This window comes from Pollicipes pollicipes, unplaced genomic scaffold, assembly GCF_011947565.3.
Source record: "Pollicipes pollicipes isolate AB1234 unplaced genomic scaffold, Ppol_2.1 Scaffold_4002;HRSCAF=4701_pilon_pilon_pilon, whole genome shotgun sequence".
Lineage (NCBI taxonomy): Eukaryota > Metazoa > Arthropoda > Thecostraca > Pollicipedomorpha > Pollicipedidae > Pollicipes > Pollicipes pollicipes.
The window spans coordinates 46,306,688-46,331,996 of record NW_023596420.1 but is presented as its reverse complement, the minus strand read 5'-3'; positions in this window follow the sequence as shown (position 1 = coordinate 46,331,996).

The following is a 25,309-nucleotide window of genomic DNA, read 5'->3' as shown; positions in this document are numbered from 1 at the left end:
CGTCGGCGGTGACGGAGATACTGAGGCTCGGCAGGGGTGTCTATGTGGAAGATTTCGGGAGATATTCAGGTGGCTTTATCTGAAATACTTTTAGAGGGTGAATAGCTCCCCTCAAAAATGGAAGGCATACACCCACAATACTCACGAGGGGCGCATACCCAAACATTAAATGGATGGATACAGCCCAAGAGGAAAAGAGTTTCATGTTTCATTCTAAGACGCCTGATGATTATGATTTGGGGCGCACCGACTAGTTCGCCATATGGCGCCCATAGCCTACTTTTTATCTAACAGACGCGTGAAAAAAACGTTGAGATAAGGTTACGTCCGATATATGCCATGGCATTGTATGCCTTCAAGGTAACTAAAAATGTGTTTTCTAACACGCCTTCTCCTCATATTATATTCAGATCGTCTTATGGTTCATTGCTGTGCAGGAATTTAGGTATAAGTTACGACTAAATTGCATGATAATAAGACAGTTCGTGACACCTTTCGCTTCTTGTGAGAAGGTATCCTCGCATGTGAGAAGAAGAGACACGGTAATATGGTTAGGGCGACATGTACTACACCTTTGCCCTTTTATCTCAGCACCTTGTATCCTCCATTGCCGAAAAGGACACTTGAGTAATGTGCATTGTTGTGTATTGCTTCCTGTTTTATTTTATTCGGTTCAAAGTTACTTTGCCTTTACCCTCTGTGATCCTTGCCCTGTTCCACAACTTAATTGCTTATTTGGGTGGCGTTAATGCAGACTGACTCTCTCCAAGATACTTCGTCATTCCGAAATTCATGCATTGTATCTTTGTTCTTATGCCTACGTAGCATCCTGATATCCAATTTACGTCCCTTTTCTTCCGATGGTACCTAATGACCTTAGTTTATCATGGCTCTCGTCAACACGCGGTGGATGGTTCCGAAAAAAGCACAAGTACGGACACGAGTACTGACATTGCAACGGCTCCAGCTTTGTTCTATGAGCATTGGCTAAGAGCCGGCAAGATTCGGCAAACACCTAATGTTTTCGGCAGTGCAGGCCCTGTACCATGCACTTTGTACCAAACAAACACCCAAAACGGTGTTCAATAGTGATTTGAAGTTTGAGCTGTGTTTTTTATCACTATCTTGCAGTCGTGCCCACTACCCTCTGAGGGCATCCCTCAAGGGGTGCACACTGTCGGACGTACAACACGCACCCCTTCCGACCGTCGGGCAAATGCACCCATTCCGGCCGCAGGGTGAACGTTCCCCTCCCGCTCTCCGAATAAGCTGCACGTACCCCTTCCTCGCGCCCCCTTCCGGCGCCCCCTGCCGGCCGCCCCCTCTGGCAGCGGCGGCTCCAGGTGGCCCTGACTCGCGCCGGGCCGTCGTTATCAAGCGCCGTCGACCAAGACGAGACTCACGCCGGCGGCGATCGATGGTCGGCACAAAGGTGACCCCCTCTGTCCCCCCGCGCCGGGACCGCCGGCTCCACAAAACCCGGCTCGCCGACGCCATGCGCTGCGCGGCCGCGTGCACCGCGGGGGGAGCCGCTTTGTTGGATGATGACATCTCAGACAGCGAGGCACGCGGCCCCCGTCTGGGGCACGAGCCCCCCTCCCCCTCAACGCGGACCGTTTGGTGTGCCGCCCACTGCTACTCTGTGTCCAGCAGCGTGGGTGGAAAACAATGAGGTCAATTAACAATGAGGTATGGTATTTTAGCAGATTACCGACAGCTGTAGAAAATCAAACTTAAGATAAAGTAAAATGCTAGTTTGGGGTTGAACCACTGGTTATGCTCTCGAAAGGTTTATGCCTTAAGAGCCAGCTACAGGTCTTTTTCGACGAGGGAACAGTGAAACGGCGAAATTATCTCAAACATAAGTATCATTACCATGCGGATAATACTCCATAAGTGAATAGAGTCTATTACCATTGGGAATCGATGCGTGTGTGACTTTCAAACGCATTTAATTATCTCCTTCATAATTTTGTCTTGTGCTGGCAGAGTTAAGCTGATATTTCGCATCCGTGGAAAACACACAAAAACAACATTGCTTAAGAATTAGCTGGCCTGACAAGAAATTAAAAAATCTTGAGGGAGTTAGTAATCATGACAAAAATGCAGCGAAACACGCACACGTTCGGTGAAAATGTGTCACAGTGTACACGGCTAACTGCTTATGTACTTTTGACAGCTCAGTCTCTCTCGTTTTAGGTTACAGCGTCTTATATTCGAGACCAATTGAGGAAATGGCCCTGACCGTTTTCGTGCCGATTACTGACGCGCCACAATCAGTGTTTGCCAACGCGTTAGCCCGCCAAAAGCATGACTGGCCAGGCCGGTCAGGGCCGCTGAAGCTATGCGAGGTCCGGTTGGATGACGTTGACACTCGCTTGCAATAAGCTCGGTACTGTAGACAATATCCACGAAATTTGGACTGTATCATCGACTGAAACCAATTTTCAGAGCACCTCAACGCTATCGGGTCCACTCCTTGAAGCAAGACAACCATCCCACCAGTGAGCGTCGCGCTGGGTGCTAAAAAAAAACACTCACAACCGTACCCTAACCGCCCGCTCGCCAGCACTCAGCTGCCGTGCGGCTCAGGCCCGATCCGTCGCCCGACCCTGTTGTGACGCAACAGGGCCGCTGTCGGCACGGGCAGGTGAATGCGGCGGACGGCATCACGTGCCGCGTGTGGGCCTGCGCCTGCGCCGTGCAGCGCTGACAGTGTGAGGCCGGCCGCGCACGTGAGCTCGATCCCGGCCGCCCTCTGAATGGCCGTCCGCCGCGGCAAGAAGCACGAGCGGCGCGGTTTGGCGCTGTCCCGGCCGGCGGCCCGGCCTCGCGCCGACCCGCGCCGACCCGCACCGACCCCGGCCCCTGGTCAGGCAGTCCGGCTTAGCTGGCTGGTCCGGTGCCAGTCCGATCCGGGCCAAGCCGCTCTGATCAAGAGCATGGCGGACGTACCCCATGTGGTTGATATGGGGGCGTGGCTGAACGGGCTGCTCCCCGGCTCAGGCACCGGGGTCATGCCGTCGGACCAGGGGCCTGTTCCGGTACGGGTCTGATCTAGACCAAGTCTCGCTTATCGGAGAGCACATGGAGGCAAATCTGCCGAAAATCCTCATGCAGGATCATTCCGTAACACGAGAGCTAATGCATCCTTTACTGGGTCATTCCAACTACTTAGGCTCATGCCTAATTGTCGAATGTGCCGGACTGAGTGACAGGAGCTCCGTGGGGTGTCGCTCTGCGTCCCCAGTCGTCCGCAATGGGGCTTCATGGTTGTTTTAAGAACTCGACTACACACGCTATCCTCAGCTGTTCGAGTATCTTAGAGCATAAGGTGCGCAGGAGTTATGCCGGTCAGGTCAACTTAGTCCGGGAGTAGAGGTCAGCCTGAGAGCGTACGTCCTCCGGCTCTCGGCGGCCGCCTGTCTTCAGGTGTCGGTGCCGAGGAGGCGGCCGTGGCGCCGGCGCCGCCCGGCCGTCACGTGTCGGAGTGGCGCCGCGCCTGTCGCGGCGGCCGCCTCCCCTGCTGACAGCGGCCGGAGACAGCGCGTCAGGCTGCAGCCGTCCAACGACCTGTCACATTACCGTAATAGCCGGCGGCGACGCCGCGAGCCGTCACGTGACACCTCGGACCGGGTCCGGGCCAGTTCGAGAGCCTGCCGAGCGGCGGGGCCGGCGCCGGCTCGAGGAGGCCGGGGCCGCGGACCCGCCGGGTGGGGAGTGAGACCGAGCGGCGGGTCCGGCGCCGGCTCGGGGAGGCCGGGGCCGCGGGCCCGCCGGTTGGGGAGTGAGACCCAGCGGTGGGTCCGGCGCCGGCTCGGGGAGGCCGGAGCCGCGGGCCCACCGGGTGGGGAGCGAGACCCAGCGGCGGGGCCGGCGCCGGCTCGGGGAGGCCGGGGCCGCGGGCCCGCCGGGTGGGGAGTGAGACCGAGCGGACCGGCAGCAGCTGGCGGCGCGGCCCTGCTGCTCGCGGGGACAACGAGCAAAGCTGTCTCTGGCTGTGCCCGTCACCGCTAATGTTGAGTTAAGTGTGATGCCGCAAATGAAATCTGAGAGCGTCTTTGGCACACTCCATATAGGATATGACTAAAAGGTGGTCTAAATAAGTTCTTTTCGGACGTGTTTCAGGCACGCAAAGGTATCCGATGGTTTGGGCCTTTAGAACAGTGACTGTTCTGCGCCGCAGTCGATACCGCTGAGGTGGGGCATCACTCCACCTGCCGGCCTGATGAGCAGCGGCCGAGGTCGGGTCAAGGTCAGTCCGACGACCAATCGTCGAGCTGAGCCCTTCCGGCGGGGCCGCCTAAAAAGTCGAGTCACCGGCCGCCGGTGATGGCCGCTCTCGCAAAAAGTAGCACAGCTCTCTCCTCCCCTCCCCCCCCCCCCCGTCTGCGATCGTATGTGTGTGTCTGTGTGTATGTGTGACTGTGTGTATGTGTGTCTGTATGTGCATGTGGGGTAGTCGGGCGGGGGCGGGCAGGGCGTTGTCCCCACAGCGGAGCGTCGGTCCGCTCGCGCTCTCTCTGACTGCTATCTCTGAGACTCACTGGACCGGCAAGGTTTCGTTGAATAATTGCACAGAAAGTCAGCAAATCTGCACCGCCCAGCCGGGCAGCGTACTGCACAAGACCGATTTTACTGGCAGCTGGTCTTGCGTGACACTCACCAATTACGCCATTCTGACATTTTCCACGAACCATTTTGACATCTGTGACGTGTTCGAGTACATCGTTGAATAGTTATTAAATGACAAATAGGTCATGACGAAGAATCAATAACAGGATCATAACCCTATTTAGCTGAATTCAATATAATACGAAGTTTGAAATACACACTTAACAAAGCCACACCGAATAGCTCTCTATGTCTTATGTCGGAAATGAATACAATGCGAATAATTGGAAACTACGGTGATCAGTAATTGCACAGGCCCTATGAAAGTATTAAACTTAGATTCAAAGCGCTTAAGGCATTAAGCAACATCTTTTTAAAGTATTGTATTTGCAACAGGTCTATCAGTTAGGAAGGATGAACTTGCTACCGCTCATCAGGAGAGTAGATAAAGATAGGCAGGCTCTACTGCTCATGAACACGACGTTAAAATTTACAGTAAGCTAGGGTGCTAAGTCACTGAAAACCATAATTGGATATTTTAAGATTCAGCACAGATGTCTGCAAATCATCGCGCGTGCCTATGGCAATGCCATTTTGCGACATATATGGCCCAATATCGCAAGCATGTCGGCATGGGTGGCTGAATCCTTCGATACAGTCACAGGAGTAGTTAAGAAACGGAACGGGGCAGGGACCATGGCTCTCGTGCTTCTGTGAAAGCGTGCATAACATTAACCATATGGCGATGCACGGAAACCATGAACTTCAGAAAGAGTTGAAGCCTTCTTCTCGGAACGCTCCACGTCCCTGGATAGTTTGCGCACGTGACAGTGCAGCCCTCCCCCCCCCCCTTCCTCTTGATGGCGCCAGCTGCCGTGCTCACATTACAGCGGTCCTGGACAGGTCCCTGGCCGGCGGGCGCCCGGCCGACCGCGGCAGAAGCCGGGCCTGGTGACATGCGGGAACTTCCGCTCACTTCCTTTGTGCTTCCGGTGCGAACAATGGCGGCCAGGCCGGGAGAGATCCCGCGTGCGGCGGCCAGGTAATGGGAGAGGTTGGGCGGCGCCAGACACGCTTCAGAGCGGCGGCCAGAGGTCACAGCGGTCACGGCTGGCCCGCAGGCCCCGGCGGCGACGCGCGCGCCGCGGCCGCCACGCGGCGCGTGCCGGGCCCGACGGTGGGCAGATGCTGTACTGGGAGGCCGGCGGCCGGCAGCACACTACACTGTGTTAGCTGTCGGGAGCCAGGACATTGCTGCACACTGCAATATGCAGCTGCAGCACCCGCTTCATACGTAGCAGTTTGTACGTTGTGTCTTGTTTAAAACCACGTTCAGCACGATATGTAAAATTTCATGTAAAAAACTTCGCAGCCATTGCAAATCTATCTAAAATATTCCAACTGATCATCGGTAAGTGCATGAGGCAAACGGCAAATCACATGTACGGGCAACGCCGGTATGCATTTGCAGGAACATGTATCCACAGCCTTTTATTTACCAATCTAAGGGCAACAGCATTCATCATTCAGGCATGTTCATACAAGTCCTATAAGTTAACGCACCAACTATTTGCCGGTTAACCACTGACAATTAAGCACGATTTTTGCAATTCGACACAAAAACAGGATGCGTGCTCATCATGAAGGAATTTCGCTCCTGTCGTATCCCTCAGGAGGAAAAAAACTCGAAATTGCTGACGTTTGAAATGGCATTTGTTAGACAACACTTGCAAGCTACCGAGGGAACGAACCAAACCAGTTGGCACTATTTTCACTCGCTTTGAGGATAAAGAACTTCCTCGCCAGCTGGCACAATTGGGTTTGAGCAGCGAAACAGGAACAGCAGTCAGCCTTGTGTTAAAAATCCGACACTGCGTGGTTTGACTTCTTGAAGTCAGTCGGTAACTCTCCAGATGAAGTGAACTTAAATGCTTGAGAAGACAAAAAAAAATTATCGGAGCAAGGCACGGTACCCTTTTGACGACAACAGACACACATATGTTCTGATTAACATCCAGTGTTTGAAGTGGCAAGGTCAAGCAAGGTCATCGTACGTAACTGACCTTGCTTTACCTTGAACAGCTCAATGGTGTATTCAAAATTACCTGTAAGTTTGCAGACTATCATAAAATACTATCGTCGTATTCAAAGGGCTTTATATTGCCATTAAACAATAAATAAATGCTACGTACTAAAAAGAGCTACCCAAATGTGTACTTATTCCACTGCTATCAAAATTTCTCCACTGTCAAACGAATGCCGCCTAAGTGGCAGCGTTCACACGCACCGACGGCGTAAGTCTTGATGTCTTTTTCGCTACGATTTGGTTGCCCTGCAACAATGGTCAAACCGAGAGAGACAAAAGCATGCATCTTTCAGTGTTACAAAATGAGCACATAGGCCAAGCTGTGACATAAAAAGTCCAATGTCACCCCAGGTAACGTCACAATAACAAGCCATCGGCGACCCAACATTTCTCTTCTGACATGAAACGGCTTGACAATGACAGAATCAGCAACATTTTAATTGCAGAGATTTGTTCCAAACGCTTCTACACGGTCAGCGGAAGATTCCTCCCGGTGTCCAATTGCCACTGGTAGACCAACTTCCTCCCCCTCTTCGGCAACAGACCGCTAATCAGAGCGAATCCGCGAGTAAAACATTCATGGCGCCCGTCGGGCTGAATTAATTCTCGGCGTCCCGCGGTGCTGACAGGCTGATATACGCCGCAGTTATGGACCAAGACAGTTGGCGGACCACGCCCCGCTCGCCGCTCGTGATCACCGATGCGACACTCAATCTCGGCCGCTGTCCCCAGCGCCTCCACATGAAGTCAGCGCGACTGCCGGCGGCGGCGGGGGACCGACCGAGACAGCACGCGAAGAGCGTCGTGTTACACATGGAGGATCGCGGCAGGAATTGGTCTATATCGAAGTGCGAGAATGTATGCAGCAGCGCAATACGAACCGGCTGCAGTTTCTTATCCATCAATAGAACAGAACAAAGGTAAACGCACATGATATGACTGGCTCGACAACAGAAATTCTATTTTGGAGCTTGTACTGTAAAGATGGCGGCATAGGCATATGAAAAACATGGTACGTGTTGTCGCAATCCATTGCTGAAAAATATTCCCAAACACGCGCATGCACCTATAGCGAATATGTTGTAATGTATGACAATGAGTGGCTTAAGAAAACCGAACAGAAATTACTATTGCGAGGTCATTCAGGCAAGTCGTATCTGCATAGGCCATCTAGAAACAAAGCAGCGAGCATAATGAGAAAATATTGCCATATTTGCTAATACAAGACATGGCCAGAGGTATGTATATCTCATCTTTCTTCAGTCCCTCGATCATACAGTTCAGTGCAGAAAAAGATATATAGCACATACCAAGTAGGGATCATAGAGGATTTTCTGAGAAAATTGAGCTGCTACTTTTGTACGGTTTGACTGGAAACCGGAAACCTTTATGCCGCGCCATTCGGGCTTTACGACGCACTCAACTGCTGAGGCCATGCGGCGACGCCTGCCTCTCGCCCTGACAGGAGTGTGGGCACCGAGGAGAACTGAACTCTGCGGTTTGAACCTCTGGGTCTCCCAGACGCCCAGTGATTAATGAACACGCGGTAACCACTACACTATCGGCACCTCCAGTGAACCTGCACACCGTTTCAAAGCGTGATCAGGAGCATTACAGTTGCGTCAGATATTGCCAGAGATGTGACGAGGGTAAAATTAGCGCACAATGTTTTACCATTGCAAGGAGTTCTAAGCCATGAGACAAAACGTGTCCCTTGAGCAATGCGCTCGTCAAATGCTAGTTTACGGCTTCAAATTAGCAATTCCATGGTATCCTGATTTTTCACCGTGGGTGTTCTATTGCTAGCATAGGCTCACACCTGAAGCAACGACCAGCAATAAACGGCGTGATTATTTACAAGCAACTATTATGACAAAACCATGCCCATTGCTTCATCGCCATCCAACAATTACTTTCTCTAAAATGACAGCATTTGCAATATATGACAAAGATTGCAGCAAGCAGAAATCGATAAAGTTAACAATAATAGAAATATGGTATGTAGGGCTACAGTAAATGACAAGCACTTTTGATCTCTCAAAGCTCAGGCGTTCAAATTAACGTAGAAATATTTCATTTGCGCTCATTCGATCGGGTTTCGGATCACCGACATCGGCTGTAGTGACAGGCAGTTCATAAACCGACCGATGTTCTACGCTGCCTGTACCATGCTATGCATAGCTGAAAGTACCAAGTAACAAATGCGTTCGAATGTGTAACCATCGCAAAGATCGGGTAATGCTGAGGACATGAGGCTCAGTCCACCCCGTTTCGCGGAGCGCACAGCCAGTTTTTACAATGCCAACCTATAAAGCCCAGGTCGGCTCAGAATTCGCTCTGCCCCTCCATTCCCGGACGTGTCCATCCGGGAATGGCCCGTCCCCATATCCACTAATGTCTGTTTTGGTGCACGACGCTCCTTTCCTGCCGGGCGGTGCAGTAATTTGGCCCCTGTGTTGCGCCGCTGGAGGGGCAAGCGCCGCCGAACCCCATTAGCGCCGTGAACAGCCCCCATTGATTCTCCCCCGATGACAGGTATTAGCTGTCTTGACCAGCCTCGGGCGGTAAGTCAAGCGGCGACAAGTTGAAATTGGGTGTCCTTCTTTGCCGCTGACGCCGGCTAAATAATTGAGACGCTAACTGATTCTGATGAGGCGGGTCCAACACGCGAGTGCACGCGGCACGCGCCCGGCCGGCCGCGCCTCCGCCGCCGGCCGATCCAATCACGCCACCGGATTGAGGGGCGTAGTCGCGCGACTCGAGTCACACTATACGCCGGGAGTGTGGGGGGGGGGGAGGGGGGGGGGGGGGGGTAGACTCGTAAACCAGGCGGACGTGGCGCGGCCGGCGTCTGCAGGTCGATCACATCCGCATTTTTCGGTGCCGTTTTATGAATGCTTAAAAGTGGCGAACAAAGACAGCGTCGGTAAAACGGGGCGGCATGGGCCAGTCGGCAGTGGTGGGATTCCTTATCTGCCACTTGTCTTTGTTCGGCGAGATTATGTTTGCTTTATGCCTGCTTGGACGGCGCGATATTGCTGGAGCGCGTCCCTGCCGAGCATCGCGTGCGGCGACGCGAGCCTCGGAGGCGGCTCGACTCTGCGGCCGGCGAACGTCGCTCCCAGAGACAGAGCCGCCTGATGATGCTGCTCCGCCGCGTGCATTAGTGATGGGCTCGCTGTCTTGCGTGTGTCGCTGCTCTGCTTGGTCCGCGCCAAAGGAAATCAGAAGGACGTCGGTCATCAGTCACATTTCTTGCGAGCTCTCTCCTTAATTAAACGGCCGGCGCTGGCAACGGCCGGCCCGGTCTCCAATTACCAAATACGGGGCGGGCTACAGCCGAAAACAACGCTGCGCCGCGCCAAGATGTGACACGGAGCTGGGGGCGTGTGCGCCGGCGCCGGCGCCGCCTGACACACTTCTGCTGTCACCGGAGCCGCGGCCGGCCGCCGCAGGCACGCCGCCTCCGCAGTTGGGCCGTCCGCACGGCGGTGCGCAGGTAATGGAGACGGCCCGGGGTCCGCGAACGAACGGTCCGCGGAAGAACGGCTCAGGGGTGGCCGGGTCGGCACAGCTTGCAGACGTTCATCGCTAGCGGAGCACACCATCATTATCATTGGGAACGCTCGGGTGGGAGATGTCTTTAGATCTTTCCTTTTAAATCGGCTTCGGGCTGGGCTTTCAGAACGCTGGACGATCCGCGGTATGCACCTGTAAGGGTGTACGGTGTGTGAAACTGCTTCGTGCACCGATGTCCTGCGGTGCATCTTCCGAGCGAGTTTTATGTCACCAACGCGATAATCATTTCGCACTTAACTGTGCAAACCAGGCATATGAGAACTCGAGTGCCGGGTCCACATCGCGCACACAAAAAAGTTCTGCGCGCGAATGGTCTCGGCTCGCTGCGAGCGTGACCATGTGCGCCATGTATGCCGCCGGCCCAGGCATTCGCCGGGCGGGCATCTCACGATCTGTCACACACAGTATGTAGGTTCAAGCAGGTGAGCTATGACTCACAGGGTGCCGAGCGGCCGGAGTTATGACGCGCAGAGTGCTGAGCGGCATGGCGCAGAGTTGCACTGCGCAACGTATCTCCAGAAAGGAGGACCGGCAAGAGGGCATGTCAAAGGTGGGAGCCGGGACAGACAGGGGACAATTTGCGTGTTGTGCTGCCAGCGCTTTCAAGTTTGATTTCGCTGACCTGGTAGAAAGACCCATCGGGAGGTCGAAGAGCTGATGGAAGTATCCAGTTTCAGCTTCTTCCGTACACGGATACCTGTGTGTGTATTGTATGCGCTCGTTTTTGTTACGCTCGTAACCATTCCCACGACCTGCCGCGTGAAACCTTCAAAGATATGCTCGGAATGCGGAAACACGCAGATCCTTCTTAAAGGATTTTCAGCTTTGTTTTTTCAGCCTGAATGGTGACTATATTCGATGCAGTTGTAAAAAATGATGATGGCATATTAATGTCGAAGAACCTTCAGTATGTACCTTATGCGGTAAAATTAGAATTGGAACACAATTAGTTACGCATTATTTTGAACTAACCAAAGACTAGAAAATCCATTGAGAGCTATGCATATGAGTAACCAAAGTAAAGTATTTCCTTTTTGGCAATCAGCATGAAAAGGAGTTTTAAACGTTATAAACTCATTTTCCTCTGTTTCTAGAGGTGATCATTTCAATTTTTTGAATACCCGAGACCTCTTGTAAGAGCATGCTAGTGCCAACATACTGAGCGCGCCCGATATAGTAAAATGTGTTTGTTCATCAAGTAGCCAACTGTCCTCTTCCATGTGAGTTCTCTTAATGGTGAGAGCAATCTTTACGCTTGAATGCGAACACGTACACAATTGGTGACAAGGATAAAGCTCGCTTCACACAAAACGTTAATGGACTGCAAGTTGCGATATGATTACAAATACGATGAACTATAGTGTTCTATCAAATAACGCATGAAAATAGCATACGTAATGCCAGAAAAACCGTCTTCCGCGCTACACGTTTACAGCCGATGGCTGCGTGTATGTGGGATCCCTTCGCTGTTGCCTCGTCGAGCCGGTGTAATCTGAGCGGGCGCGTGGGCGGCCGGGCCGTCCCATCCACCCGGCAGCCTGGCGCTCACCTCGGCCAGTCTTCGGGCGCCGCCGCAAGGCTGTCTCTCCATTAGCAGGCGCAGAAATGAGAGCCTCTTTGATGTTGATCCGGGCCTGCGAGTGCCATATATTCTTATATGAAGCAGAAAGACTGCCCCCTGTGGCGGTGCAAATCACGCGGGTCGCCGGCACGAATGGCTGCTCTCGCCGCCGGCGGTCGAGACTGCGCCACCCCGGCCTTAAAATAATTAGCTCTTCTTGTTTTGCACGGTCTTCCACGTGAAGAGGTCTTCATTTACCAGCCGGGCTTATTGCGCTGGTAATTGACTAGGCGGAGGACATCAGTGCGGATTAACCCGCGCCCGGCTCCGAGCCCTCCACCTAATAATACCTCCAAGGCAGCCGGGTAATGACGAAAAAATGCTAAACATCTTGTTGAGCCGGCGAAGTTTGGCTCGTTGAGGCGAGTTGTCTCGTCGACACGGTCGCAGCGCGGGCCATCTCATCAACTGTCCATAGACCAGCTGATTAGCCCGCTAGTTTGTCTTCGGGAGAGGCTGCCGTCCGTGCGGCGCGCCTGCCGCACCGAAAGGGCCTCAACTTTGGCAGCCGGCGGCGCCAGGCGTCCCTCCCCTCGCCAGGCCCCCTGCGACACGCGACGCCAGCGCTGCGGCCGTGAATAGGCGCCGGGCGCGCGAGACAGGGCGCCCGGTCCCCCCCCCCCCCGCCGGCGCGCCCAGGAGCCATCTGCTCGGTGCGGGCCCGGCAGGAGCAGCCGTCCGGTGGGAGTCAGGCGTCTCCTCCCCGCTCGGTACCGCTCTGTGACGGCTGAGGACGTGTCTTCAGCGCAGGGCCCGCCGGCGGGGGTACCGAGCGAAGTGCCGGAGAGAGGTACGGCGGGGCACCGGCAGAACGCACTGGGGGAGGTGTCGAAGGGAGGTATCGGAGGCACGTACAGGGGAGGAGCAGCAAAGGAAGGCATTGCCAAAAGATGGTGAAGAGAAATCGTCGAGTGACATACTTCAGAAAGGTATAGACTAAAAGTACCGGGGGAGGTACCCGATGGACGTACCGGATAAAGACACCGGCGTAACCCGCCGCCCTGTACCCTGAGCCCGCCGTCTGGCGGCACCGGCGGCCCCTCTCGCCGCCCTGAACCCTGTGTCCGGCGCCTGGGAGCACCGGCGGCCCCTCTCGCCTCCTTGAACCCCGCACCCGTCGCCTGGGAGCACCGGCGGCCTCTCTCGCCTCCCTGAACCCTAAGCCCGCCGTCTGGGAGCAGCAGCGGCCCCTCTCGTCTCCCAGAACCCTGCGCCCGCCGCCTGGGAGCAGCGGCGGCCCCTCTCGCCTCCCTGAACCCTACGCCCGCCGTCTGGGAGCAGCGGCGGCCCCTCCCGCCTCCCAGAACCCTGCGCCCGCCGCCTGGGAGCACCGGCGGCCCCTCTCGCCGCCTGGGAGCAGCGGCGGCCCCTCTCGCCTCCCTGAACCCTGCGCCCGCCGCCTGGGAGCAGCGGCGGCCCCTCTCGCCGCGCCGTCGAAGCCATCGAACAGCGCCCTGTCGGCCGGCCGGCCGTTCGGCCGTCTGATTGCACGCCGGTTATTACCGCGCTCGCCCGCGACAGATTAACATCGCTTAGGAGAGATACTAATTAGTTAAAACGTGTCGGGCGGGCGGCGCGCGATGGTCGAGACGTGGCTGGAATAGCATTACGGCGAGACCAGCGGGCGCCGACCCCGTCTTAATGCCGACCGGCCCAGATCGGAGCCGTCAGATGCGCTCGCCCGGGGCGGCCTCTCGCGGGCCGGCTAACGAGGGCGGACGACTCGCGTTGTAGGCGGGCCGACTGGCGGAAAGGCGACGTGCTGGACAGAGTAGTGATGCCAGTGTTCGGCCCGATGCTCTCGGCGGAATAGTCGCATGTTGCGACATGACGAGACGCTATGGAGAGATGTCGGCGCTGACCTGTGCAATCGGGTACTTCATCTCGTATTGTCTTTATAACAGGCAAACCGCTATGCGCAAGAATTCGTCTGCGATCTAAATTCAAACCCGTAGCAGTGTGGAAGCCCAAGCCAGCTAAAATGACTGATGTTCAGGAGAACCCAGGTTTGACATCACAGTGCATCGGCCCCTCCGGTCTTACGTCAGATTCCCGTCACAAAGACGGATGTTTTGAATCCATCCAAGGCATCTCTTGTTCTCTGCTGCTCTCTTTTAACACCGTTGACAGGTGCGAGACGGAGCAGAATGCTCAGAACAGCAGTCTTCGTCTAAGACTGTCAATCCGCGCGAATAAATTGCTTGTTGACGACAGGCTCTAGACGTTTTTGAAGATGCGTGCTCAGCAGCTAAGAATACTATTCTCGCAATAACCTGCTCGTGCTCAGCAAATGACGTCTTCCACGAAAATAACCACTGAACATCGGCTTATGGCGGGTCTGGTCGGGCTCAATCATGACAACAAGCAGCATCCTGGGTAGAGCACTTACCGGTCCACCGTCCAACTACCAATGAGCCATGTATTCAGTATCAATGAGGTGCGAACACGCATTGTGTTAGTTATATGACAATGCCACGAATTTCCAGCGCATACAGCAAATACGGATCGCTTAATCTTTTGACTTGTTCCGCGCTGTTGCATAACTTCGCTGCTCATTGTTTTTCGCCAGTACATGGGTCACCTCGGATTGACCACAGAACACTGCTACAATTTATTTCCGACTGGATCTGCTTTCGCCGTGCATCGCAGACTTATGCGCACTGGGAAATTCGCCATCTTATCGTTGCAGCCCCCGACATTGTTTGTCGTTCATTTGTGATATTATTTGAGATGGATGCGAGCGGGCACCGAGTCGAAGAGGCCTTCTCCACGGACCCGGAACCTGGCAAACAAACCGAGTGGCAGCCTCCTATTTGGACATGTGATTTGCAATTCGCCCTCCCCGGCGCGCCGCGCGGCCGCCCTATTTTCTGATTGAATTGTTGCAAGTTGCAGACGATGCCGTAATGAAATAGCATGCACAGACTCGGGGGAGCCGCGGGGAGCGGGAGCAAACAATAGGGGACGGATGCAGCCGGAGCCATTAGTATTCATATAATGCAGGCAGACGCTGGCCGCACGCATGCAGCCGTGCCCGCCAGACGCCGACGCCGACTGCGGAGCTCGTCTCGACAGCGGCGGCCCGCGACCATGTCAGTACTGCTCCCCTGGGACGGGGATTGTGGCCTGGGTCACATCTAAATGCAGAGCGGCACTCAAATGGTGGAACGACACAGCGTAGCTGGGAGCGCCCCGTGCTCATTCAAGCATTATAACTATAGCACAGTGCATTGTGGTTTGTTGTTCAGGCCTCGCGCTGCTTGATGGTGTTCACCCGTATGTTGCGACTGGAGACCAGATTAAATGCCTTCTGTGTATACTTAAGACCTCGTTAAGGATACACTCGTTACTTCATGCTATTGACATAGGTAAAACTAGCAAAGTATGACATCTTGTATCACCACTAACATGTTTGGTTGAACTTCGGCAAGCTTCAGCAAAGCGGCAGGCGGAGCAATGCGCATGCCCCATCACAACCTTCATGTTACGTTAATACCAGTTCCGTCACACTCGTTTTCTTTAAAGCCCCTCCAGGTGTTCTAGATAGCACGGGCAGCCTCCAGAGACCCGCAGGTGTTTCGCCCCGCTCCCGGCAGCTTACTCCCCCTCCTCGCGTTCGCCGGCGCCCTCTCTGAAGAAGGGGGCTTTAAATTCGCCCGGCCTTCACCGGCCTCCGGTTTAAAGTTCCCGCGGCATCTGCCGGGTCGCCCCTCCCAGCTGGCGCGGCGAGTTCCCAGGCTGCGTAGAGCGTTTTGTCTCGACCTGGTGCTGTTTGCCTGTCCGGAGGCCGGGCCAGTTCCTCCTCCCGAGCCGTCAGGAGGGGAGAGGGCAGGGCGGGGACCGCCTCAGGGTGGAAGGCTCTCCGACCAGGTGCGGGCGACCGTCGCTCGCATACCTGACCTGTCGCTGCGGCGCCCGTTTCAGAGGAGCGTCGAGCGTCGGCTCGCGCGGACGGCGGCTCCCACGCCACCGCGGCCTCATTAGCCACAATTCATTTGGTACGGGTAATGAGCGTGCGCAGTCAGGCTCTTCCTGGCGGAGCGCGCCCCCGCGCTTCCACCCCCGACCCCTTAAATGGCGCCGCGCCGCCCGGCCGGCCGAGAGAGCGCGAGTCAGCGAGGGCAATCGGTACACCACCTGACAGCGGCCGGTGATGATCCGTAATATCCGGCGGCCGGGGCGTCCCCCAGGCCGGCCAGTCATCTCCAGGTGCGGCCTGGCCGCCGCCGCCGCCGCCGGACATCGATCAAACGGCCGGGCGGCGGCGAAACAATTAGCTGAAGTCATGCGGCACCGGCGGCGGCAGAGCACAGGGCCCGACGCCGCACCGGCGCGCCTCCCCCGCAGCAGCCGGCCGCCAGCGCCGGCCGAACGAGGCCAGGCTCCGCGCTGCAGACGGCGTCGGCTGTGGGGCCGGCCACCTGCCGCGTGCCCTCTGTTAGATGCAGGGTGACGCAGTCTGACCTGTGGCGCAGCCTGGACTGTGTATCCGACGGCCATGTCAGCGTGTTGTAATCATGCGCTGTTTTGGACTACTGCGCTGTTGGAACGTGAAGAGACTTGTGGTGAGGCCACAAGTATGAGAACGGTGTGAACATAGCTCCAGTTTGACTAGCGTGCAAACGTGGTAAAATAATCTCAGGAGTTGAATCAGGCGCAAGTAACCAATGCAACTGACGCTCCCGTAAAACTCAATACCTAGCTAAGGAGTTGAGCCATAGGAAATGGCATAGAAGTTTCGGGTCACCTTCTGTGCTTAAGCATGCCATAATGCCCCTCGCGCATTACCTGAAGGCGATATTCGTTCAGCTGTACGTGGAAGCAGTCAGGCTAAAATACATGATATATTGCACCCATTACGCAATTACCTAACAGTCGTGGAGATTTTTGAGTGCAAGCAAGCATATTTACATCAAGGCAACAGGATGGAACAGATGTGACAGGTGACGTGAAATGTCGAAACAAATACCAACTCTATCACTGAGCGCAGAAGAACGACGCATCGTTACAATTGTTCTGTCTTCCGGCACGCCGCATGACGCGTGGACGTGTCATTGCTTCACAATTGGCCAGTCGTCGTCCCCCAGCTTCTGTCTCACCGCTGGAGGAAGCCTCAACTGCCCCGCCGCCGATCAGATCACGAGCTCGACAGTGCCGACCGAACCATGGCCGGAGGTGGCGGGGGTCGTGACAGGGCGGCCGACTGTACCATGGCCAGTGGGCGGCGCGAGTCGTGACAGACGACCGGCCCGACAGCCGCCATCGGCGGTGCGTGACCCACAGGTGCCGAGGTTACCGGCGGGGGCAGGGGGCAGCCGGCAGCTGCCGCCGGCGCTTCTAATTGCGGGCAAGATACGGGTCTTTAACAGGCCCAGGTGGCCGGTCGAGCGGCATATCTCCCCGGCCAGCGTCTCCAGGTGGCTCAGGGGCGATTAAAGAGGGGGATTTAAATGGACACCTGGCCGCCGGGGGCCCCCTGCACCTGGAAGAATGCAGTGCGCGCGCCCGGCATCTGGCGAGAAGGCCGCGCGCCGGTTTAAAGGGCCGAGGGGTTTGAATTCTCGGAGGCGATGTACAGGTGCCGGCGGGCGGTTGACAATGGGGCACGCGCCACCTGGCCGCGTGGCCGTTGGGTCTTGGGCCGCGGGTGAATGGGGAGAGCGTCGCGCAAGAAATGAGCTCAATAGATCGAGAAACGGAGCCGTTGGATTTTTGCACTGTCTTCGTTTGAATTTTGTTGACTATCCCACGTAATTGGACGATAAACTGAAAGGAGGAGAAATGAAGCACCCGGCGGACAGAAAAAATTCAAAATGAAAAGCTCATTAAAGGCATTCGTATACTGAATACGTATGCACTAAATGACAAAAACTGAAGCCCACGCACACCCATGCTTTTGCGTTGGTGCACAACCTTATCAGTTTTAGCTTATTTTCATTTATTTATCACCTTTTATCTTCTATCCGCAAGAAGTTAATGACAAACTGCCAAGATAGAAAAATAAATATTGCGCAGGATAGGAGATGGTCTTCTTTGATCCCACTCTTGACTTCATCCTGAGAATTGGACCGGTCGAACGCGTTTTGATAGCGAGTAAAAAAGTGTCAATATATATATATATATATATATATATATATATATATATATATATATATATATATATATACCTGTATCTGTGTGTGTGTGCGTGTGTGTGTTTGAAGTAAGCCAGATGTTGCCAAATCTTGCTAAAACATTTCCCCTTGTTCATGCCGCCTCCGTCGACCCTCACCCGAACTCTAGTCGCCGTTCCTGACGCTCGTGTGCAGGAAGTGTAGAGAGGTCTATTTTGCAGACTGCCAAGCGCTGAAAACACTTTTTTAGCTAGCAACACTAACGCGGATATTTTTATGACGGTATTGTCATTCTTAGGGATTAAGTTATCAAGTGCGCAAGTGTGCTCAACTCTGCAGCATCTCCACTTAGCTTAGAGATGTTTCATACTTAATTCGTACTCATATTACTGTGTGATGTGCATTTATTGGATCCTTTAAACAGCTCTGCTGGTCAGGAGAGCGGTGCCCTGGTGACGATAAAGGAATCTAAAAATATAAACAAAACAACAAATTATCATTGTTACTGTTTCAAATCATCTATCATTATACCAAATCACCATTAGGCTTGTTTGCCAAAGTATCTTAAGCCATATAAGATGTTTCATGCGGAACGTATAGGCAATACCACTCTCAAAATTGCTATAGAACGCAATGATTAGTTAACGTTCATGCTGTCCTACCCCAGATATTCATTTAGAAGATCAGCTTATATACAGAGTTCCATGAAAAACAGCATTTCTATAAAGCGACACAATTTTAATTCGTTTAATGCCAACCTCTAACCAAGCTCACTTCTGCTGAACCCACAGAGGACGCAAAGCTAACCGCGACAGGCTGTGATTTGAGTTGCAACGCATGGTCAAGCGTCAGATGTCCCAAGCCGGAGATAGTTCCCGTAGCTTTCGTAATCAGTAGCATGCCACCGGTGGCACAGATTCCAAGGTCAGAGGTCAAAAACGCAATCCTCGGCACGCGTGGAGAGGTGCGTGCCTAGAATAGTGGCATGAAATCATGCTAATGGAAGAAAATAGATTTAAACCTCGGTTGGGCAATAAATTGTCATGCACATCCCCGGCACGCGAAGGAGACAGCCGCCGGACAAATGGCGATACTGTGGCCCAATCTTGCTAAAAGCACGTATTTGCAGATAGTCATCCAAACCAAGGGATTCTGCCACTGCGGCTTGTGTAATTGTGCAGCGCAGAATTTGGTTGCATGCGCTTGTCACCCTGCATGTAGAGTTGCTTTAAATAAGAACCAGTCAACGTCCTCGTTAAGTGGTATTGACACAGTCCTACCCGCTGTGTTTCAGGGGTTGGCCAGGGGCCAGCAGGGACCCTGCCATTGAGACTGGAGCATTCTTATTCAAGGGGGCGTACAACGTCGTGGGGGGGGGGGGGGGAATACAAAGCGTAGATTAGGCGAGTCACTTTAGATCGTGCAATGCCTCGGATGTTGTAGAGTACGCAAGGTTCTCCGGGCAGGGAATTTCTAATCGTAACTACTGCGACTTTCGGAGTGTTAACTTGAAACGATAGGATCTGGGCGCCGTGAGGAGCTTTGTCTATAACTTTACTGGAGCATGTGTTACCGAGATGGCTTCATAGCGTGATGTGATATCTCCTAGTCACATCTGTCCATGTGCTGTCTCTAAACATTTCATCCCGAATTTCCGCAACGCTTTGCGAGGGCTCGGCATGGAGGCGTTGAGAGCGTCGAGGCGTCGAGCTTAAGTACCCTCCCCCCACCCTACGGAGGCCGCGCCCGAACGCCTGCGCAGCCAGCGAAGAGAGGCCCCACGCGGGGCAAGTCCAGGTCTCGGCAGCGGAGGACTTCCAGACACATGTAGTCTTGCCCCACCAGCCTCCATTCCCCCTCTTCGCCTGGCCCGGAAATGATCATTGCTTGCCGAAAGGGCTTGAATCCCAATCAAGCTAAAGCTCATTCACACCACGCGCCATCTGTAGTTTCGCTCACTGCCAGGGGAGAAGGATGCGCGAGTGAGGGATTCAGCATTCAGCGCAGTGACGCGCAGTTTTGTCAGTCGCGTGCCCCGGCCGTCCTCAAGGTTCCGCAACTCCCAACGGCCACCAATGGACGCGGCGCTCAGCGGGGAGCCTTTTCTTCGCGGTGGCGTGGGGCACGTGGCAGATTCGACCCATTTGAGCGCCTTCGTCTATGGAGCTTGTCAAAGGAGCTCGTTCAAACTCGGCATCGGTGGTGGGAGCGAGGAAGTCTCAGTAACGGCCGGCAGCGAGACATTTAAACGCGCCGACCCGCAGACGCCGTAAGAAATTCCAATCGTGTGTGAAACTAGTCACTCGTTTATCGGGAGTTACAGACGCGAGGGAACCGACCCAATGCTACGAGCGACAAACGAACCCGACGCTAACAAAATGCGTGCGGGAAATGACATGATTTGTGTCTTCTGACATGTTCCTCGTATGTTATTGGTAGGGAGCGGTTCTTTAGCAGCATTCATTGTACGACAGCGTACCCGCGTCCGATCTTCACCCATCATCCAGCCCGCACGGCGTGAGCTGGGACTCAAGACGGGCGGGGCGATCCGTGAAAACAAGGACGGTCAGAGGTGACAAACCGCGCCCAAGCAAACCGAGCATCTGCTACCCAAATAACTACCGGGCGACTGATGCACAGTGTATTCAGGAGTCTGGCAACGTATCACCCCAGGAGTGATTAGCATTCCTAAATTACTGTCAATTTAACCAAGAAAGTGCCCAACTGATGATGGGCAGCCTGAGCAAATTGAAAGTGGTGCCAGCACATTCAAATTATCACTGCACAGTAGCACGCTGCCACGAAATTTATCATGCACACCAAAGCTTGTGTGAAGAGATGCGCGGAGTGACGCTTAAGGGGGAAGGAGGGGGGGGGGGGGGGATGCTCCGATTGTGTGCATCACAGGGTTGCAGGTATGACAATATGATGCGCTGTTTGGAAATCAGTCGATTATTCGCATGGGCAGGCCTGTCAGTTGATCTAGACGAACCCGAAAGATTTAACGTTATCTACAACAATCAACAGCTTCGACAATTGTAAGCAAAGAACAGCGTAAAACACAGATGCTTCAGATGCGTATTCGTTACAATTAACTAAACTATTTGCTGTCGCACTTCCACGCGGCTTGCATGGCCGCGTGGAAGTGTGACGTCTCGGTTTAAGCTACAACGTCTTGTATCTGAGCTCGGTTTCGGAAAACGCAACATTCAGCTCCTTTTCGGCCGATCACTGACGCACCTGTGGGCCGGATACAACACTGACTCGTTACCACCTCGTTTGTCTGCACAGTGCAGTCGATGTCAATCCTTTACCTACTCTGACTGCTTAGATGTGACGTGGATCCTTAACCCCCCCCCCCCCCCCGAAAAAGGACGGATCCACGACTCGCACATGAGAATGCGTGACCACTCTGCGCACAATGAGCCGCACTTTTGCCAACACGATAGGTCCGTTTACATCTCCGTCAGAATCTGATAGTGTCCCATCACTACGGCATTAGCTCGTCCAGATCTGGATTCGGCATCAACCCTCATTCTTCAGCTGTCTGCGATTTGAACATCTAACGTTGCCCAAGCTAATCGACTACCAAAGATAAAACCTTGGTAACATTGCAGCATTGTAGGGAAGTCCGTCAAAACCGCACCATTTTGAAGGGTTGATAAAAAACGATTAAAAACCACCCGTTGTTTTAATAAGAAGAGGGTCAGCTGATGACCACTGACTTTGTTCAGAAATAAACATCGAGAAAGCGCGACCACCGTGCCAGGCTGGCTGGCTAAGGTTAACAGTTTTGTCATAGTTCAAGTAACACTGGCTTGACCTGCGGCGTCGCTTATGACCTATATTTTTGTAAAGCAGTGTGGTGGAATGATATGTCCAAGACGTGTATGTGCGACTTGGAACATCGATGTTCCGTTATAGGTGACTTGGAGTATCGATATAACGGCTGAAACGTTTTTCTCGCGTGACGTGTTCAAAAAGACATACGCTTACGCACACGATCTTCCCGCCTAATTGAGTTACTGACAAATTGTCTCACTCCGTGGAATACGAACAGCGCTGGCTGCTATTCCAACAGCGTACCAAATTTGTGTCGGTAAAACACCTTTCACGATATGCAATCACCAACTGGCGAATTCCCCGCTGACTTGGAGACGGAAGGAACGACCCAATTGCGGTTACAGTTTGTCCGTTCATTGTCAAAGCGAAAACATAGCTAGTTAGCTGCCGGAAAACAACGCTGGAACCTTGTTTAATGTGACTGATCTTGATCAATAGCACCAAGGACCACCGTCTGTGGCATACAAATAACGACACCGACAGGTATTGAATACCGTTTTTACTCACGCACTAGTCCCAGTTCGCATTCGTTCAAGTATGCGGTTTCTGGCCTAACAGTCATTTGGCTATCACATCAGGCACAATTTTGAAAACAATTAGAGTGATTTGGCAAACTTCACTGTATTTAAGGAGCATGTGCATCCATTTACGACCTATTCCTTCACTTGGTTTCCTGATTAATCTTTTGCTGCTTACGCTGCAATATTAGTTGCAGAGTAATTACTTTATGTTCTCTCTTCATCGGGAGCGTTGGAAAAGGTCAGCACCGGCAAATGCACAAGCGGACGGTACTCAAGCACTGCGTCTTAGTGTACGTGCCACGGCCGGAGAGACCCGAACACGCGCTACAGGTGGGGGAGGGGACGGAGATTAGGGCACAAGCCGCGTGCGATCTCAGATGAGACCGATGTGCGCATGTTATGCGGAACAACAGCCGTAGGGTTCTCACGAGTCGGAAACTGAGGTTAATAGGTGCGATTACTCCCGCGATTCTGACTTGGCGCATTTCATGATTTTGATTCGCAGGGCGGCTGCGGCAGTGAGCCAAAAAGCCCAATTGACCATTTCGAAAAATGACAGCTGTACACATTGCTTTGAATTGTTTTGTGCTGGCTGTTGCTGCAAACATAGCTGAAGAGATTCCGTCCACACAAGTCTTTGCTTCTCGTTTTTAGAACGCTTTTCTCGTTCCAAAAAAAACAAAACAAGAGCTTAGACTCTTTTGTTTTGGTGTGTCCAACCACCGTTTAAAAGAAGTCCGAAAGCAATAGCATCCAGGAAAACATTCAGATGCTTTCTCTTAGCACTGAAACAAGCAACGCCCGATACGTAATGTATGGTTGTGTGTTGCTTCCTTTGAAACGGTCGTATTCAAATACTTGTCTCTTGTCTTGTCTCTTGCGACTTGTCTCTCATCTTTAAAACCGCAGAAATAAAGATTTAAGTGAGTAGTAATGACATTTACGTATGTTACCAAGCGCCCACCCATCTGATAAATATCGTAATGCTTTGACTTCATCCGCCGTCAAACATAAGCACACAAGAAGCGGAGAAAGTTCAGCGTTAACCTTAAGCTGGCTGTCATCAGCGAGTGCGATCACTGCATTAAATAACTTCACAACAGATTCGCGTTTCACGGCAGCCGTCATCGGCTCGGGGGGGGGGGGGCAGTCAGGGGCAGCGGGGGGGGGGGGGGGGGCGTCGGGCAGCTGGCTCCACAGACGCTCACCCGCCGGCCCCGCCCGCTGCACGCAGCCGTTACACCTGGGGAGGCAGGGGAGGGATGTGGGAGGGGGAGGAGGGGGAGGGGGGGGGGGGGGCAGGTCCAGGTGCCAGAGGCGCTCTCACGCCACGCATCATCTCGCGGCCGATCACAGGCCACCGGCTCAGCCGCCGCCGCCGCGCCGGGTGAGTCCGCCGATCGATTTCCGGCCGGCGGTGGGGGAAGCTGCCGCGGCGTTTCCGGCCAGTTCCGGTGCCTTCCCACGGTCCCTGCACCTGGCCTGTCTGCCGGCCGCGTTTTACGGCCGGCCGGCACCCGTACCCCGTTCAACCCCGAGCAACGGGGCGACGAACTGTCACGGGACAGGCTGAGTCCAGGGTTGGCAGATCCGTGCCGGCAGGGTTGCAGGGTCAGTTGACAGGGGCCGGCAAGGTACAGGAGTGGGCAGGTAAGGGGCGACAGGGGACCAGGGTCAGTTGGCAGGGGCGACAGAGTACCTGGGTGAACAGGTAAGGGGCAACAGAGGCCCAGGGTCAGTTGGCAGGGATCATCTGGGTTCAGACCCAGAAGCCCTGAGGCAGCAGGGTTGCAAGCCAGCGGGTGCAGCGGCACAGCTGCAGGCACTCGTACAGAGCACACCAACCGTGTCAGATGCCGGACTATGCGGTGTAACGGGTCAAGTCAAATGGAATGATCCGGACCGGAGCCCGTGCTGCGGATAACGAGGCTGACACGACGGTGCGGGACTGTGTCTTCGACCGTCATGTGCTCTTTGCACATGAATACCCGAGCATGAGCTGCGTTGTGCGTGGGGGGGGGGGGGGGGGGTAGACACCGTACATCGTTCTTTTAGCCTAGCCTCAGTAGCATAACCGCTGTCAATTAAAGGTGATGTGTCTGTGGTGATGTGTAGAGATGTGTGTCCAGTCTCGACATTTGGCACGCTCCCATTTTGGCGGGCACGACGACAAAATTTAGTAGGAAAAATCAGAATAGGCAAAGCAAAACACTGCAATTTGTAGCAATGTTTCATTGGTGCATAAGGGATAGGAATGAAAGAGAGCGGAACTGAACGGGACAATTTTGGAAAGCAAGAGAGGGAAAGACAGAAAGGGTAAGGGAGACAGGAGGAGAGAAGTAGGAGCGGAGAGAACGAGAGGCAGGTATTAGTTTGAAACAATGATGTAGGTAGAAATAACTGAATAATAGATCATTTACAAGCAGAAGCAGTACGGCAGGACCAACAAATAGTCATCAGCAGAGATCGAGGATCGGCAGCCGTCCTTCTATTCCGCGCGGTAGTTACATATTCAAATATTGCTAAAGACCGCCGTAATCTAATAACAGCCGGCTTCACATCGTCACTCGCTGTCAGCAGTTATAATCGAGACGTCGTGCCGCACATAAAGGCAAGATGTTTCCCGAGTTTTAAGCGCGTCATCCGCTTAGTTTCACGATAAACATGAAAGCGTCCCTGGTTGTTGCTAACATCAAGCGGCGGCGCTCGAGACCTCTCATCACGTGACGCTGCTGTAAAGCAAATCGCGGTGGCCAGTATGCGAGTGCGCTGGCAAGACGGCTAAGTATCAAATAAAAGACGGCAGTGACCTGGCAGGACCAACAGTTACATCGCTGTTTACAGAAGGGATTTACAGAAACATTGCCGGCAGTGCATTCGCCGACAAATTCAGACACAAGGCAGACCAGACAAAAAGGGGGCCACTTAATGA